Below are 15,468 nucleotides of genomic sequence, written 5' to 3'. Positions count from 1 at the left end.
TGTATACGTTTTTAATTATAATTTCTGATTTCTTATTTAAATGTATTTTAATTATAAGTATTTTAAGCTGGGATTGTTATTGTGGTATTGTTTTACAAATACAAATTTTGCAAATATTCATTTAAAATAAATATTGTAACTAAGATTTTTGCTTAAATGTAAAGAATCTTGGTAAGGAATTTTACCCTGTAATTATCTGTTCATAGCGTGTCGTGCTGTAGATTTGTATGCTCGGCCTACTTTTGCAATCTAGCGTTCTTTGGATTTAAGAACTTCCGAAGTAATGGACGGAGGAGCAAGCTTATTTTTAGATTTGTTAGACACTTATGCTTTTAGCTACAGTATTCCATCCAAGATGCCCGACATGTTGGAAACTTGCACATCGTGTGTCTGAGGTTTTAGTTCTGGGGCAGCGGGGACACTTATATCCTAACAGGTGTATACATGCAGAGGGCTATATAACAACCAGTGTTTTTGTGAGCATCAACCTTTTACCAGGATCATTTGAAATTAAGCTGCCACACTGGTAAATACAAGTGGATGGTGTGCCTTAATCCAGAGCAGTGCTATTTTCGCTTTGCAATTAATATGGTTCAAACAGGATGTAGGAGCTAGATAGGGAAAGCTTCCTCACATAAAGGTTGGGGATGGTAGATTAAGTCCCACTTCAATTACAATAATTTTCCTGAGGGGATACTGGAAGTCAGGCAGAAAAACGTGTTATAGAGCTTGGGTGTCAGGATGAATTACAGTTTAATTTTTTGGGATGTTTTAGGGATCTGATGGTAATGTTGCCAGCCTATTGAGAATCAAGAGTAGTTGACATCTTCAAGTGGTGGATGACATACTAAAGATAAACGATAGTTTATAGGGACTTCTGGGACGCAAAGATTTCAGTGCCTTATTGTTTTTAACATTGAATGTTTTGGTCTGTGTAGGCGAGGGGCAATATATATTGGTTTATGCTCCCTACATGGTGAATTGGCTATGATGATTATCCCATTTTTTGGCATCCTCTTCTATGAGATGAAGGGTATATACATCCCTGCAAAAACTTTAAGGTGAGAATAAGAAAATACTTATTAGCCATGAGATGTGATAAATAATAGGGGATGCTGAGCAGTCTAGCTTCATGTTCGTAGACTCTCAAAGCAATCTATGGATATTGGAACTACAGATAGGTGATTGAATTGCTGCTCTAGACTATATTTGGAAAAGAACAGTGGGCCCAAATAGAACCTGGGTCTGGATTATTACTCATACAATAGGTGAGAGAGTTGGATTGAGTGCCTGCCTGTAAAGTGAGCAAAATGTATCACGAGCATGCTGCATGTTTAGTGAGACGTTTGGCAAGGTTTCAGAAGGCCACGAGTTGTTGGAGGGATATATATGGTTTGGTTCAATATATTGTTACATTTAAATACAAGTCTGTGTATATTGTTTTATAGCAAGGTGGTATGTCTTACTGTCATTTTTTTTATCTGTTTATTATTTTAGCAATAACACATTACAAACAATGTCAACCACTTTCATAGCACAGAAGTTCTTAGAATCATTACAAAAGAGGCAACAAAGATCCCACAATAGCAAATATTCTTACACATTGAGCTTGTCTGCATGGATGTCATATAAATTCCACGTTACGTACTATTACTTCCAAACTGTTGACATATACGTTGCCGACATTTGGTAGGATGGTAAAAATCAATGAATTTACAAAACAAACTAATTAACTTCAGGCATAACAGTACTCAAGACTCATCTCCAGCGACAAGTATCACATACATCTGCCTTATTACCTGACCAAAATGTCCAAGTTATAGCATTCTTCTGTTCATATGTTATTACATGCACCGCTCAGGGCAGTGTACATTTGATCACCCCACGCCACTGTTCGCCAGCTTCGCCCACTGAGAAATACTTGGTTCCAGATCAGGATATGAATTTTCTTGAAACGCTACTAGAATCGAGTTCCAACTATCTGAGATAGGAAATGTGCGTAGTCCCAAGATGTCCTCCCTTCGAAGAGATACCCCCTCAGCCAGTTGAGGGCAGAGCAGGACCAGGCCAGCATTGGCATTGGGTCCTGAGATTTCCAACGTCTTGTTATGAGTCTTTTGGCCACTACCAGACCTAGAGCTAAAAACCTACCAGTGGCTGTATGTTTTTTATCTCCTGGAAATGATCCCAACCCACTTATTTCCCAAGTATTTTAGAGTTGTCTGCCTGTACAGTTAGATAGATGTAATATTACCCTTTCCCAATATTGCTGTACTTTAGGACAGGACCATAACGTGTGTGATATCAGCATCAAGATAGGAACACTGTGCGTCAGTTCGTTAAGCATATTGAGTCTGGCATGAGGTACTATGGCTATGGCTATACATGATGCTGTGGTCCCTAGGAGACATATAACTGTTCTCACTAATATCGGTTTTCTGAGGATGAAACTAAGGTACCAAGTTTCTGAAAGTTTGAATTCTGGCCGCATTTTAAGATGGCTCTCAAGTAAGGTTGTATGCATCCTTTAAATCTAATGCAGTCAGGAAATCTCCTTGTTGGAGAAGTGGTATGATATCCTGAAGAGTGGCTGTATGAACATTTTCCAAAAAGATGTACCTGTTTAGAGGTCTGAGGTCTAGAATGGGTATTAGAGCTCAGTGGTTCTTAGGTTTAAGGAATTAAAGAAAATGGACTTCTGTGTCTTGTTGTTGTATTGCCACTATTTCTATTGCTCCTTTGTCCAGTAGACGTTGAATTTCCTCTTTTAAGAGCTTTTGATGGTCTATTGATAAGCTGTGTGTGCGAGGTGGAATGTTTGGAGAAGTGGAAGTGAGCTCCAGACAATAACCATGTTGGATAATATCTAACACCCATTGATCGGATATGATATTTATACATACGGGAAGGAACTGTTGTCGTCCTACCTGGACATATTTTTTCTAGGAGAGTATACACCTGTGGCCCATAATGATGCTCTCCATCCAATGGAAGGGCTAATACATTCTGTTGTACTTCTGGTTTAAAACCAGATACTTTCAACCAGACATGGCTGGTATGTATACCTCTAGCAGCTATGTAAGCAGCATCAAGGACGCATCTTATGATTGTATTGGAGATGAGTTTCCTTTATGATGCAATTTGGTATGCCCTTTTCTAATGTTATTCTGGGAGGTATTGTAAAATGTCTTCCATTTTGCCCCAGTATGCCCTAAAAGACTGCTCCATCTATACATTTGTACTCTTTGTCTGGTGGGGGAGCTACAACAGTTGCTTGAGAGTCTGCTTGTTTACCAGCTGTAGTCACTACTAAAGAGTCCGTGTTAGGTGACCCTTTATGTAAGTAGGGTCTCCATGGGAAGCACTCAGAACAGGAAATCCCAGACCTGCTCCTGGTAGAAAACATGGGGAAACTCCTGGATTCATATAAAAGTGAGACAGAACACTGGAAGAAGCTCCTCTTCTTCCTGGGTAGAGCAGCTCTCCTCAAGATGATCAACCACCTGAAGTTTCTTTATGTTTTACAGAACACTCCCTTCCCAATACCCGAGGAATTCTTTTGGTTATGAGGGACCCAAAAAATTGCTTGGATAGCCCTCATGAGGAAACTGTGAGATGGTGGTATAGCCCTTCCTGACCTTCAACTATATTATTGGGTGACTCAATTGCAGACAATCAATGGTTGGGCTTTCTCATCCCAGAGTGAGCCCGCTGTGATGGCAGACAAAAGGCTAATGGGCCCAGAGGGGTATGTCTGATGTCTATATAATAGAGATTTATCTCCACTGCCGGAACCAACAGCGGTAGTGGTTGCATCCTGGCATAAAGCTACCAAAGCCCTGGGATTGAAGGATAGACTACCATTAGAAAAAGCCCTGTGGGCCTTTGATAAGATATGGGGATGTGATAGGAATCTCAAAGGTGAGGGACATATGGAGAGGGCAGGAGATGATACCCTACCAGGAGCTCCAAGACCAATACGTGCTATCATGGGGCAATACCTACAGTGTCCGCATATGCGCCACCTCCTCTGACCGAATATGGAGGGACTGAGGGAGGCCCAGGATGAATCACTCCTGGAGTACAGAGTTTTGGGAGCCTCACTCATCAACCACACAGTCGCCAGACTATACTTGACCCTGTTACAGAATAGTGTCCCCCCCACTGGATCGCTTCTGGGAGAAAAAGGAAGGAGAGTTGGGTAGATTGTAAGAAGATGACTGGGGACAGCCTACAGGTACCATCGAGAGGCGAGCATACAGGCCAGATTTTCATTGGTACAACCGAAACTTCTCCATTCATCCTACTATAACCGGGCAAGATTTTTCCATGAGGAGGGTGGACCCCGATAGATGTTTAAGAGGCTGCAGCCAGAGGGGAAAGCTACTCCACACTGAAGGAGAAGGCCCTCTCCTTCAGAAGTACCAGGGGTGAATAGGAAAACGACTCTCAAAAGTCCTAGAATTCACAATTGACTTTACCCCACAACTAATAGCCTTGGGCACGTGGGGCAACCACTCCCTGGACAGATAATCCCTACTCTTTTGTAAGAGGGCATTAATGGTGGCAAAGTGTGACATCATCAGAATCATCTCTCCTCTGCGCAAGTTCGGCCGGTTGACAACGTACCTCTCTGTATGCCAGAGCCTCTCTTCCCTTCTAGTTTCTCTCGCTGCCCTACGCTCTTTTCGCTTCACGCGTCACTTCCTGTTACCAAGGGAAGGAGGGGGAGAGCGAGAGTGCGGCCCGAGCATAGTGTTCCAAATTTGGCTAACTGCGGAAGGGAATAAGCGGTTCTGAGTTTACAAACATCACCTTTGTCAGAGCAGAAAGGCAGACATTAACGACGGTCGAAACTTATCAGGGCTATAACTGGACAAATCAGAAAGGGAAACTTTGAAGTGATAGAAAATAGAGGCGTCATATTTTTACTCTTGATACTGTGAAGTGGTGAGGCCATTGGAAAAGTTGCAAGGGTTAATCTTGGTAGTGGCATGAGAAATCACTGCAACTGCCTAAGGGACATACTTTTGAACAAGAAACAGTTCGCCTTTCACCTTGACAAAGTCTAAGGGAAGACGAAACACGTGTTGGCAGTTTGTGTTTTGGGATGTATCATCAAGGAATAATAAAAAGAATCAAATCTTTGAAGAAAATCCAGTGATGTGGACTCTGCTTTCTGAATACATTTGGAGGAATTGGTTAATTCATTGGTGTTAAAGAAACAGTGTATGATCATTGGCATACCACATCGGAAGCCATGATTTTGTCCTATACATAATTATGGACTCTTGAGATAAATGTAAGGGTGTGCTGTATATTTCTTTCTATTGTTATATTTATGTTTACCCAACCTTTTGGTTGAGTTGTTGGCACCCTTTGGTAGTGGGTGCAAGGGACAACAAAAAAGCACCCCGAAAAGAATATAGATATATGTGTTCAGAATTTCATACTAAAACGGCAACTGTAAAATGATTAATGATTGTGCGGTTCCAAACCTTTGAAAGCATACACTACTACCTAAACCTTGTTAATAGAATGTGGGGGAGTAGCGAGGTCCCAAAGAAGAGAAGCTGGGAGGCTACAGTAGACTTGTGCATGTGATTCGAAGAAATGGTGAATAAAGCACATGGATGCCCAAATACATTTGATAAAGTCTGGGGGCCTTGGTCTGAGGGAGGAGTAGGGGTGGGGGCCCTGGTTGAGCCCTGGCTACGTCCAGAATTTATATCAGTATCAGGTGAGGGGGGCCACAGGGGGTGTCTGTTCCAACACCGGGTTCTTGCACACTAAGACAGATGCCTCGAAAAAGAGATTTTGTAACATTGTATGTTTCATGTCTCAAGCTTGGTGTTTGTTTGCGGCAGGGTGGCCACTTTCACTCGGTTGTAAAAAATCAATATAGAGATTTTTTTTTATAGAACAGGGAAATTCCTCTTGGGCTGGGACAACAGAGGGACACTGTTACTTACCGAGTTAGCAACCTTTCTTGGCATGTAGAGCTGTAGATTCACATGCTTTGCATACTCCTGCCTTCTAATGTTGGGTCCAAATGTTTGCAAGTAGTTTTCCTTCGAAGAAGTCTTTCCAGTCACGAGGTAAGGTGACTACTCCTTTCGGTGATAGTGTACAGGGGCATCATCTCCATTGTTAGATTGTTTTCCTGCAGAGAGTGAGAATGGAGTTAGTAAGTATAGAATAGAGATGTCCATGCGTATGTGAGTGAACTGAGAAACTGCAATAACTACAGGAGACCGGGGAGGCGGGTGGATGCATGTGAATCTACAGCTCAACATGCCAAGAACAGCTGCTTACTGGGTAAGTAACAATATTTGTTTGAGGCATGTGAGCTGTAGATCACATGCTTTGCATAGACAATACAGCAGTATACTTCCAAAGCAGTGGCAAACCTGTAGTTGTAGTTGTCTGAAACAGTGTTTAAAGTACTGCTTGGCCTAGTTTAGCGTGTTGCTTTGCTAACACATCTACACAATAGTGTTTGGTGAAAGTGTGCGGTGTAGACCATGTTGCTGCCTTACAGATGCCAGCTAGGAGAATATTCCATAAGAAGGCCATGGTAGCCCCTATTTTGCGAGTGAAATGCACTCTAGGGGGTAATAGCAACTTTCTGTTTGCTTTCTGATAACATGTCTGGATACATTTTACAATCCATCTTGCAATGCCTGATTTAGATATAGGATTGCCTTTGTGTGGTGAAGAAAAAGCAACAAAAAGTTGCTTTGTTTTTCGAAATTCTTTTGTTACTTCAATGTAATATAGTAGAGCTCTTCTAACATCAAGGGTGTGTAGAGCTCATTCTGCTGTAGAATCAGGTTGAGGAAAGTATACAGGTAACTCAACATTTTGACTGATATGAAAGGCAGAAACAACATTAGGGAGAAATGTAGTATTGGTGCGAAGAACCACTTTGTCTCTTTGAAGCTGAAAGAAAGGCTCTTGTCTTGTTAATGCCTGGAGTTCACCAACTCTTCTCAGTGAAGTTCTTGCGATGAGGAAAGCAACCTTCCATGAGAGGAATTGTAATTGGCACCTATGCATTGGTTCAAATGGTGGACCCATTAGCCTTGTATGTACTATGTTTAGGTTCCACACTGGTGCAGGTGGGACTCTTGGTGGTATCACTCTTTTTAATCCTTCTAGAAAGGCTTCAATCACTGGTACTAGGAAGAGAGATAAGTGTTGTCTGTTTTGTGAGTATTCAGCTACTGCTGCTAGATGTAAGCGAATGGATGTGTAGGCTAGTCCAGATTGCTGTAAATGTAACAGGTAACAGATGATTTTCTGTACAGAAGCATCAGGAGGATTGGTATATTTTTATTGTTACAATAGATGACAAATCGGTCCCATTTTGCAGCATAACATGCCCTAGTAGTAGGCTTTTCAGCTTCTTTTAGGATATTCATACAGTCTGGTGGTAAGTGTAAATAACAAAACTCTATGACTTCAGGAGCCAGATCGCCATATTGAGCTCTTTGGGACTTGGATGCCTGATTTCTTCATGGCTCTGAGTGAGGAGATTGGAGGTGAGATATAGATTTTGGTATGGAACAATTGACAGCTGCAACAGGGTGGTGAAGCAGGGTTGACGGGCCCATGTTGGAGCTATGAGAATTAATGTGAGGGATGTTTGCCTGCGCTTCCAAACTACCAGTGGAATGAGTAGGAGAGGCGGAAAAGCATAGACTAATATCCCTGACCAGTTCATCCATAGGGCATTCCCTTTGGAAAGTGGGAACCTGGAGGCGAAGCTTGGGCATTTTGAGTTTTGTGCTGTGGCGAACAGGTCTATCTGAGGAAATCCACATTCCTGAAATTAGGGGAGGAGAACCTGAGGATGAAGTTCCCACCCGTGGATTTGCTGCTTCTGTCTGCAATTTGATTGTTTACTCCTGGAAGGTGTTCAGCCAGGGGATACATCTTGTGGTGTATAGTCTATTTCCAAATAGCTTGTGCTAGGCGTGACAGTTGGAGAGAGTGTGCCCCCCCTGTTTTTGTATATAGTACATAGCTGTCATGTTGTCCGTGCGGACTAGGACAGCTTTGCCTATGAGGTGAGTTTGAAAGGTTTTGAGCGCTAGAAAAACTGCCAGTAGCTCTAGGGGATTTATATGGAGACTTTTGTGCTTTAGACTCCACAATCCTTGGATTGTGTGATCCTGTAAGTGAGCACCCCAACCAGTCAGCGATACGTCTGCTGTTAGCACTGTTCATAGAACAGGGTTGATGAAGGGCCGCCTTTTGGATACATTTAGAGGGTTCCACCACTGCAGAGAAGAATGGGGGCAGACGGCGGTCTGCTAACACTAGATCGGTTAATTGACCCTGCAACTGGTTCCATTGACTTGTTAAGCATTCTTGAAGAGGACGCATGTAAAGTCTTGCATGATGTACGATTATGATGCAAGACGTCATCATTCTTAGCAGTTGCATGAAGATTCTGGCTGGTAATGCGTGGTTGGGCTGAAACTGAGTGAGAAGAGACTGAATACTGTGAAATCTGGCTGCATTGGGAGAGGCTAGAGCTTTCTGAGTGTCTATGGTGGCTCTCAAATAAGTCTGTGTGTTTGAAGGCTGCTGATGTGTCTTCAGAGCATTCACTGTAAACCCTAGTTGGTGTAGAAGTGAATTGTGGATGAAGTGTGTTGGAGACAGTTCTGTAAGTGCTGGCTTTGATGAGCCAGTCTTCCAGATAGGGAAAGACGTAAATATGCTGTCTTCTCATATGAGGTGTGACTACTGCCAGGAATCGAAATTTGCCTAGGTTACTGACGGTAAGTTTCAATTCTATTAAGGACACGGCGGCGAGGATAATGCTTTGTTCCTTCTTCGCTTTAATAACAATATTTTCCACAGCAGCTTCCAGAAAAAGTCATACCACATCTTTATCCCAAACAGGAAAAAAACGATAGTCCAGCAAAACAATAACCACAGATTGCAATAAACCCTAACTCCCAAAATACCACGAGACCCTCAGAATATAGTCCTTCCTTAGTGTCCGCTGTGAGAAGTTAGCCTGGCATATGGTGTCACTATTTCTAGTGGCACCTTGCACCAGTCTAAATCGACCCTTATTGATGGTGGTTGTAAAGTCAACCTTATAGACAAGCTATCCTAGTGGTACCATGGACCAGCAGTCTTAGGCTAAAACTTCAGAGAGCACGTGAGGCCAGTTGTTTTACCAATATTAATCCCTTGAATACCAAATGAAAAGGCACCACACAAGGTATATATCAAATATATAGGTATTTATTTCTAACACAACCCCTCTGCACTCTTTATGAGGTCCGAGGTCAAAGTACATCACAAGTTACTTAATTAGCATACGATAAGTTGCACAATATACAGTAATGCCCTAGGGGCCTCACAAACCATATACTAAAATAGTGGTATAAGAACCACAACAGAAACAGTGAGAAGGCCTAGGGCCTAGAGAATCCCTGGGGCTACACTAGACAACCAAAGGTTAGGAGATGCGTGCAGTGTCTAAACACAGTCGCGAGTTACCATTGATTTATAATGGGAACGTAAAAGTTACAAAGTTACAGTTTTAGGGCACTTCCAGATGGACTACGACAAAACCCCTTTAGACTAGGACACTTTGAGAGTCAAGACCCACCGGAGCACCGGAGTACTCATGTTACCACACCCAGGGAAGCCTGGTGCATAGGTGCCTTTTGGTGTCCGGTTTTGTCGATGTTTTCAATGGAGATCTGCAAAGAAGTGCTGCAGGCGACCAGAGGAAAAGTGTCCGGGTGGATCCAAGGGTGGATCGAGGAGCTCAATAACCTGAAAGCAGAGGGGACAGAGTCTGGGTCACTAGCCAGTGACCAGGAAGGTACCAGGAAGGAACCAGGCGATGTCGAGTTGATATCAGGTGAAGAGGTGAAGCTTGTCTCTGCAGCCACGAGGTCCAAGAGGTGTTGACGACGACCAGGAACTGGATTCGAGCTGTCCCACGAAGGATCTAGTTGACTGCGGTGTCGGTATCCGGATTTGACCCAACAAGCCTTGGCAAAAGGAACCCACACAGGAAGTGAAGTATGGCTTCGGTGCAGACCAGCAAGGTCTGGGTAGCATCTCCTTTGCAGGGTAGCTGGAGCAAGCCTGGAGCAACCAGGAAAGCAGTTTAGTTTCAAAGGAAAGTCTTCAGAGGGCTAACTAGCCAGCGGGCCAGCAACCGGGACGACACTTCGACTGAAATGCAAGAGCAGGCTCCACGCGGCACTTGTGGAGTGTGGAGGGCTGAGCTTCGGTGCAAATGGCGCTCGGGTCTGGGGCTTCTCGTACCCCAATGTACAACTGCGAGTTACCTCGGGATTCTATGCAGTTACCAAAATGCAGGATGTCCAGGGTGTCCGGTCCCACGTCTGTCGTGTCCGCCACGGGTCTCAGCTTTGCTGTGGATGCGGATCAGAGTCAGAGAAGTCTGGAAGTCCAGTTCCTGTTTCGCTGAGTCTTCGGGTTCCGGCAGGAGCGTCGAGAAAGCAGACTGGCAAGTTACTGGTGGTGCCTGTTTGCACAGGGTGGTCACTCCTTGACCACAAGGGAGATGTCTTCAGTCTTCTTGTCAAAATAGAACGTCGAAAGTCCAAGAGTTCTGTATCAAAGTATCGTTCCAGGATAATCTAAAGTCCTGGGGACACAGCTCCTATCTTTATACTGATTTTAGGGTCTGGATTACCTGCTAGGTCCCTCCTACCCCCCTTTCCCTTTGTCCAGCTTCGCGCCAGAGCGGGGCTGCAGGGCCCCAGAAACTGGTTTGAACCGGGCTATGCATGGAGCACCTTGTGTGCCCCAGGCAGTGTCTCAAAAAGCATCTGCTGATGCAGCCCTCCCTGTCCCAATACACATCTGCCTGTCTTGGAAGATGCTGGCACCTCCCTGGACAGGAAACCTATTGTCCAGGCCTCCCCTGCCGGAGTTTCGTCCAGCAGCAGGAGGTCATACTTGTGTCTGTGGCAGCAACATCCATTTAGGGGCTCTGTTTAACTTTAACCGGGTAAAGCAGTAACATACATGTCTTTTCCCTCTAGAAGGGTGAAATGCTACCCCCGCCGCCAGAATTGGCGGTGGGGTAGTATTTTAAAGTGTTTGACACCTTACACGACCTGTTTTGATAAAGCCAAACCAAAGTTAGCATTAACTGCGAGGATTACAATGCACTTAAGAGTATATGGTATGGCTATATCATAGAACAGCTATAAGGAGATGGTTCCGAAAGCTGCAGAGGGACTCAGCTCATGCTAGGGCACCTTCTCACACAAAACCAAGCACTCTGCCTCTAGGATTGTTAAGGCTTGCCATAGGAGTGACTTCTAGGTTACTATGTGTCTATATAAAAGGTAGATATAGATATACTATATCTAAGTAAGGGGTGATTACACCACCTTACCCAAGCTGAGTGATCAGCCTGTGCTGTCAGTTTAGATGGCCAGCCAGGGGTGGCATAATACATACTGCAGCCCCTTGTAGGCCTTGGATGCACCTATGCCCTGGGTACCTATGGTACACTATACAGGGGCTCACAATGGTGACCCAATATCCAATCTGGTATGTACCTAAAGTACATGGAGTCCATTTTATAGGGAGAGCAGATAGCCTGGGGCCCTGAAAAGTAGGATCCCAGGCCAACTAAGTCGAAAAGCAGCAAAACACTAGGCAAAAAGTTGGGGTAAGCATATAGTCAGATATCCACCTTCCTACATCCGCCCATCACAATAAGGTCCCCTGTAGCAGTTGTCCCTCCCCTTTCTTCATGTGTACGCTTCAGAAATCACTGGTTTTGTTTGGAACCAACATTCCCTGATACAAAACATATACAATGAGAATTCCACACCGTACCATCCGGGACGTACAAAACAGGAGAGACCAAAAGCAGCAAAACAGATACTAAGCCTAACTATCAAGAGACTTACTTACTGCCATACAGGTGGGTTCGCACCAAGTGTGCTACTGGAGGGATAATCCTCGCCTCCGTGTCGTTAATAGAATTGAAACTTACCGTCAGTAACCTAGGCAAATTTTGATTCTATGTCAGGGCCAGAGGCTCCGATTATGCTAGTTCAAAGCTTACTTACCACTAAATGCGCCACATCCACCACCAGTTTGAAGTAATCCGCTTAAAGGTGGAATCCGAACACCAATCTGCGTCTCGCATCAGATCCTCCAAGCGAGCTCCCAGGGAAAACACCTTTGAGGCCATACCTCCTCTGGCGGAGTGAGCACCAAACTGTTTAGTGTCTATACCCGCCTCTTGCATGACCCAACGCACCCACCAAGCAATGGTGGGAGATGAGACAGCTTTGTGCGGTTTCCGTAATGCAATAAGAAGTTGTTTCTCGCCCGGAGGGAGCAACTCAAAGGTTAAGTCTTCATAAGCCTTCAGACAATGTACGACACATAGTTTGGGCACATCCACAAAAGCTGGGTAGGAAATTGTTCTCGAAGCCGATTTTGTTCAGCAGCGACCAAACATAAATGTCACTCCCTCCGGGGAAAACAACCGCGCAGTAATGTCCAGGGCACGCACATCAGAAACCCTGCGATAAGAAACAAGACATAGCAACTTGGCCGAAAGTTCCTTCAATGAAAGATTATTATTCGGTTGCCTAGACAAAAATAAATTGAGACCCACATTGACATCCCACAAGACCGAATACCGCGGCTCCGGGGGCAAGAACAACTGAATACCCCTCAATAGCCGGCAAACAAAAGGATGTTCGCCCAAAGGGGAACCATCCACAGGACAGTGGGCTACAGAGATAGCCGAACGCACAGCATTAATGGTTCGATACGCCAGTCCGTCTGTTGCCAATTCTGCCTGCGACCATGGGATCCAAGCCCGGTCGAAAACACCAACGAAACCACTTCGCCCAGGTAGATCGATAGCGTTTGGAGGTGCTTGAGACCCAGGCCTTAGATAAGAGGGACTCAGCCGATTCCGAAAAGTCTGGGAGCGACCGGAAAGGCGCCAAGCCATGAGGTGGAGAGAGCCCTGGATGATTAGGCGATGCTGTTCCCCGTCCGGATTCAGAGGAAGATGAGGAAACCGGAGAAGTGGGATTTGAAAATCCCAAGAAAGTTCCAGAAGAACTGGAAACCATACTTGGTACCTCCACCCCGGCATCACTACCACCACTTCTGCCTTCTGACGGCGAACTTATGCCGCCATCCTCATGATCATGGAGAATGGAGGGAACGCATAGTTCCGTTCCTTCCTCCACTCATGCAAAGAGGCATCTGTCGCCTGTGTCAGAGGGTTCAGCCTCCAACTGAAAAACATAAGGCGCTTGTAGACCAAACAGGACGCAAACACATCCACCGAGCACGGACCCCACATGGTGTCCAACCACCGAAAAACCTGAACGTCCAACTTCCATTGGCGGGAATCTCGCAACTGGTGGGAATGCCAATCCGCAACCTGATTGGCCCGGCCCTGAAGATACTCTGCCGTTACCGATATGTGGTGATTTAGGCAAAAACCCTAAAACTCCTTCACTAAGTTGGCCAGAGTCTGTGACCATGGGCCTCCCAGGCGGTTGATGTAACGTACAGCCAAGATATTATCCATTTTTAACAGGACACAGGAGCGAACTCTGTACCTGGTCCAGCACCGGACCGCGAAGGACCCTGCAAGAAGCTCCAAGCAATTGATGTGAAGTTCTTGTTCGTCTAACGACCAAGCGCCGCCGGTAGAGAAAGCGCCGCAGCGAGCACCCCACCCCGACCTGCTGGCGTCGGACTCTATCACAGTGTCGGGAGCGGTCCCAAAGATGGCCCAGCCGTTCCAAGCGTCCATATGGGAGAGCCACCAGGTCATTTCTTCCTTGGCCTCTTCCGAGAGGGGGACCATCTGGTCGTAGGACAACCCTCTCCGGAGATGGTGCGCCTTCAAGCGTTGCAGCTCAAGATAGTATAGGGGCCCGGAAAGATCGCCTGGATGGAAGAGGAGAGGAGACCCACCACCCGGGCGATCTGACGGAGGGAAGTGTGCGACTTAGACACAGTCTGCCGGAGCAAGTGACGGATCTTGACCATCTTCCGGGAAGGTAGGCTCAAAGATGCGTTAACCAAATCCACCACAAAGACTGGGAAGACTATCTTCTGTGGCGGAAGTAGAATCGACTTGTCGCAGTTGATTATGAAGCCTAAGCCCTGTAACAGAGAACCCGTCTGCTGCAATTGAAAGGTCAACCTGCGAGAGCATTGGGCCATGAGAAGGATGTTATCTAAATAAACGATCATCCGAACTCCCTGGCTTCACAAGAACTCCACCGCCGGGTGTAGAACCTTCGTGAAGCACCATGGAGACGAGGATAACCCGAACGGAAGGACGGTAAATTTGTACAACTGTTGCCTCCACCGGAACTGCAAAAAATGGCGATGGGGAGGATGGATCGGGGACCAACAAATATGCGTCCTTGAGATCCAACCGCACCATCCAGTCGTTTCGAAGGAGAACATCTCGAAGGACGTGAATCCCCTCCATTTTGAAATGATGGTACATCAACTAACCGTTGAATTCCTTCAAGTTGATGACCGGCCGAAGCCCCCATACCGTTTTCTCCACCAGGAAGATATTGCTCAGAAAACCCTGGGGATGCAGGGACAACCGACATTCCGCCCCTTTGCGGAGCAGCTCTGAAATCTCCTCGGCGACGAGATGCGCATTGGCCACGGAGAAACTGATATGATGAGGGAAGCCTGCTTGACGGTGTGAATCGTAAATCTCGATGTGGAAACCCTGAACGGTTTGCAGGACCCAAGCAACGTTTGTGATGGCCCTCCAGGCCTCGAGAAAGCCTGCCAAACGCCCCCCAATCTGGACCTGAGATGGGGAGATGAGACTTACCGTTGGTAGTGGGACCTCTGGTTGGATAAAAGTTGGTATAATAGGCCGTTGAGTTATATTGGCCTTATCCCCGGCAGTGTTTTGCTGTCCGCCGCGGCCGGTCGTGCGGCCCCTGCCAGGACCGGCCCCACCGGAAAAACAAGACTGAAAAACCCTCTTGATATTGGACTGGGGCTTGTATAAACTCGTGAAAGTGGCCACAAACTTCCCCAATTCTTCACAAAGGGGTCCCCGAAGAGGCCCCCCTTTGCCACAGCCGCTGCTTCAGAAGATGCCAGTTCCCCCAGTTAGAGTTCAACTTAATTAACAATTCGTCGTTCTGTCGAGAGGGCACAGTTGGCGTTACCTAAAAATATTATCGCCCGCTGTGCCCAGTTCGAAAGAACATCGGGCAAGATGGTGGAACCTGTGGCTTTGGCTTCCTCAGCCATGTCCAGGATTTTAGTTAAGGGCCCGACCGCATGCAACAGTTTATCCTGGAAAGAGCGCCAGGAGCGGTTGATGCCCTTACGGGGGTCCTTGACGTATTTGGCCAAGAAGGTGGCCATCTTGGAGTCCTGCTCCGGAGTGTAGGCCACCTTCCCATCCAAAGTCGG

The 15,468-nt window shown here is 45.8% G+C and overlaps 1 protein-coding gene across 2 annotated transcripts in view; it reads right to left on the bottom strand.

The window, feature by feature from the left end:
- TNFRSF14 (TNF receptor superfamily member 14) overlaps positions 1-15,468 on the bottom strand; it is a 466,810-nt gene that overhangs the window by 143,163 nt on the left and 308,179 nt on the right. The window lies entirely within an intron of this gene.

Source organism: Lissotriton vulgaris, chromosome 5 (assembly GCF_964263255.1).
Source record: "Lissotriton vulgaris chromosome 5, aLisVul1.2, whole genome shotgun sequence".
Classification (NCBI taxonomy): Eukaryota; Metazoa; Chordata; class Amphibia; order Caudata; family Salamandridae; genus Lissotriton; species Lissotriton vulgaris.
The sequence above is the reverse complement of the archived record's forward strand: the minus strand, read 5'-3'. Positions and strand labels throughout refer to the sequence as shown.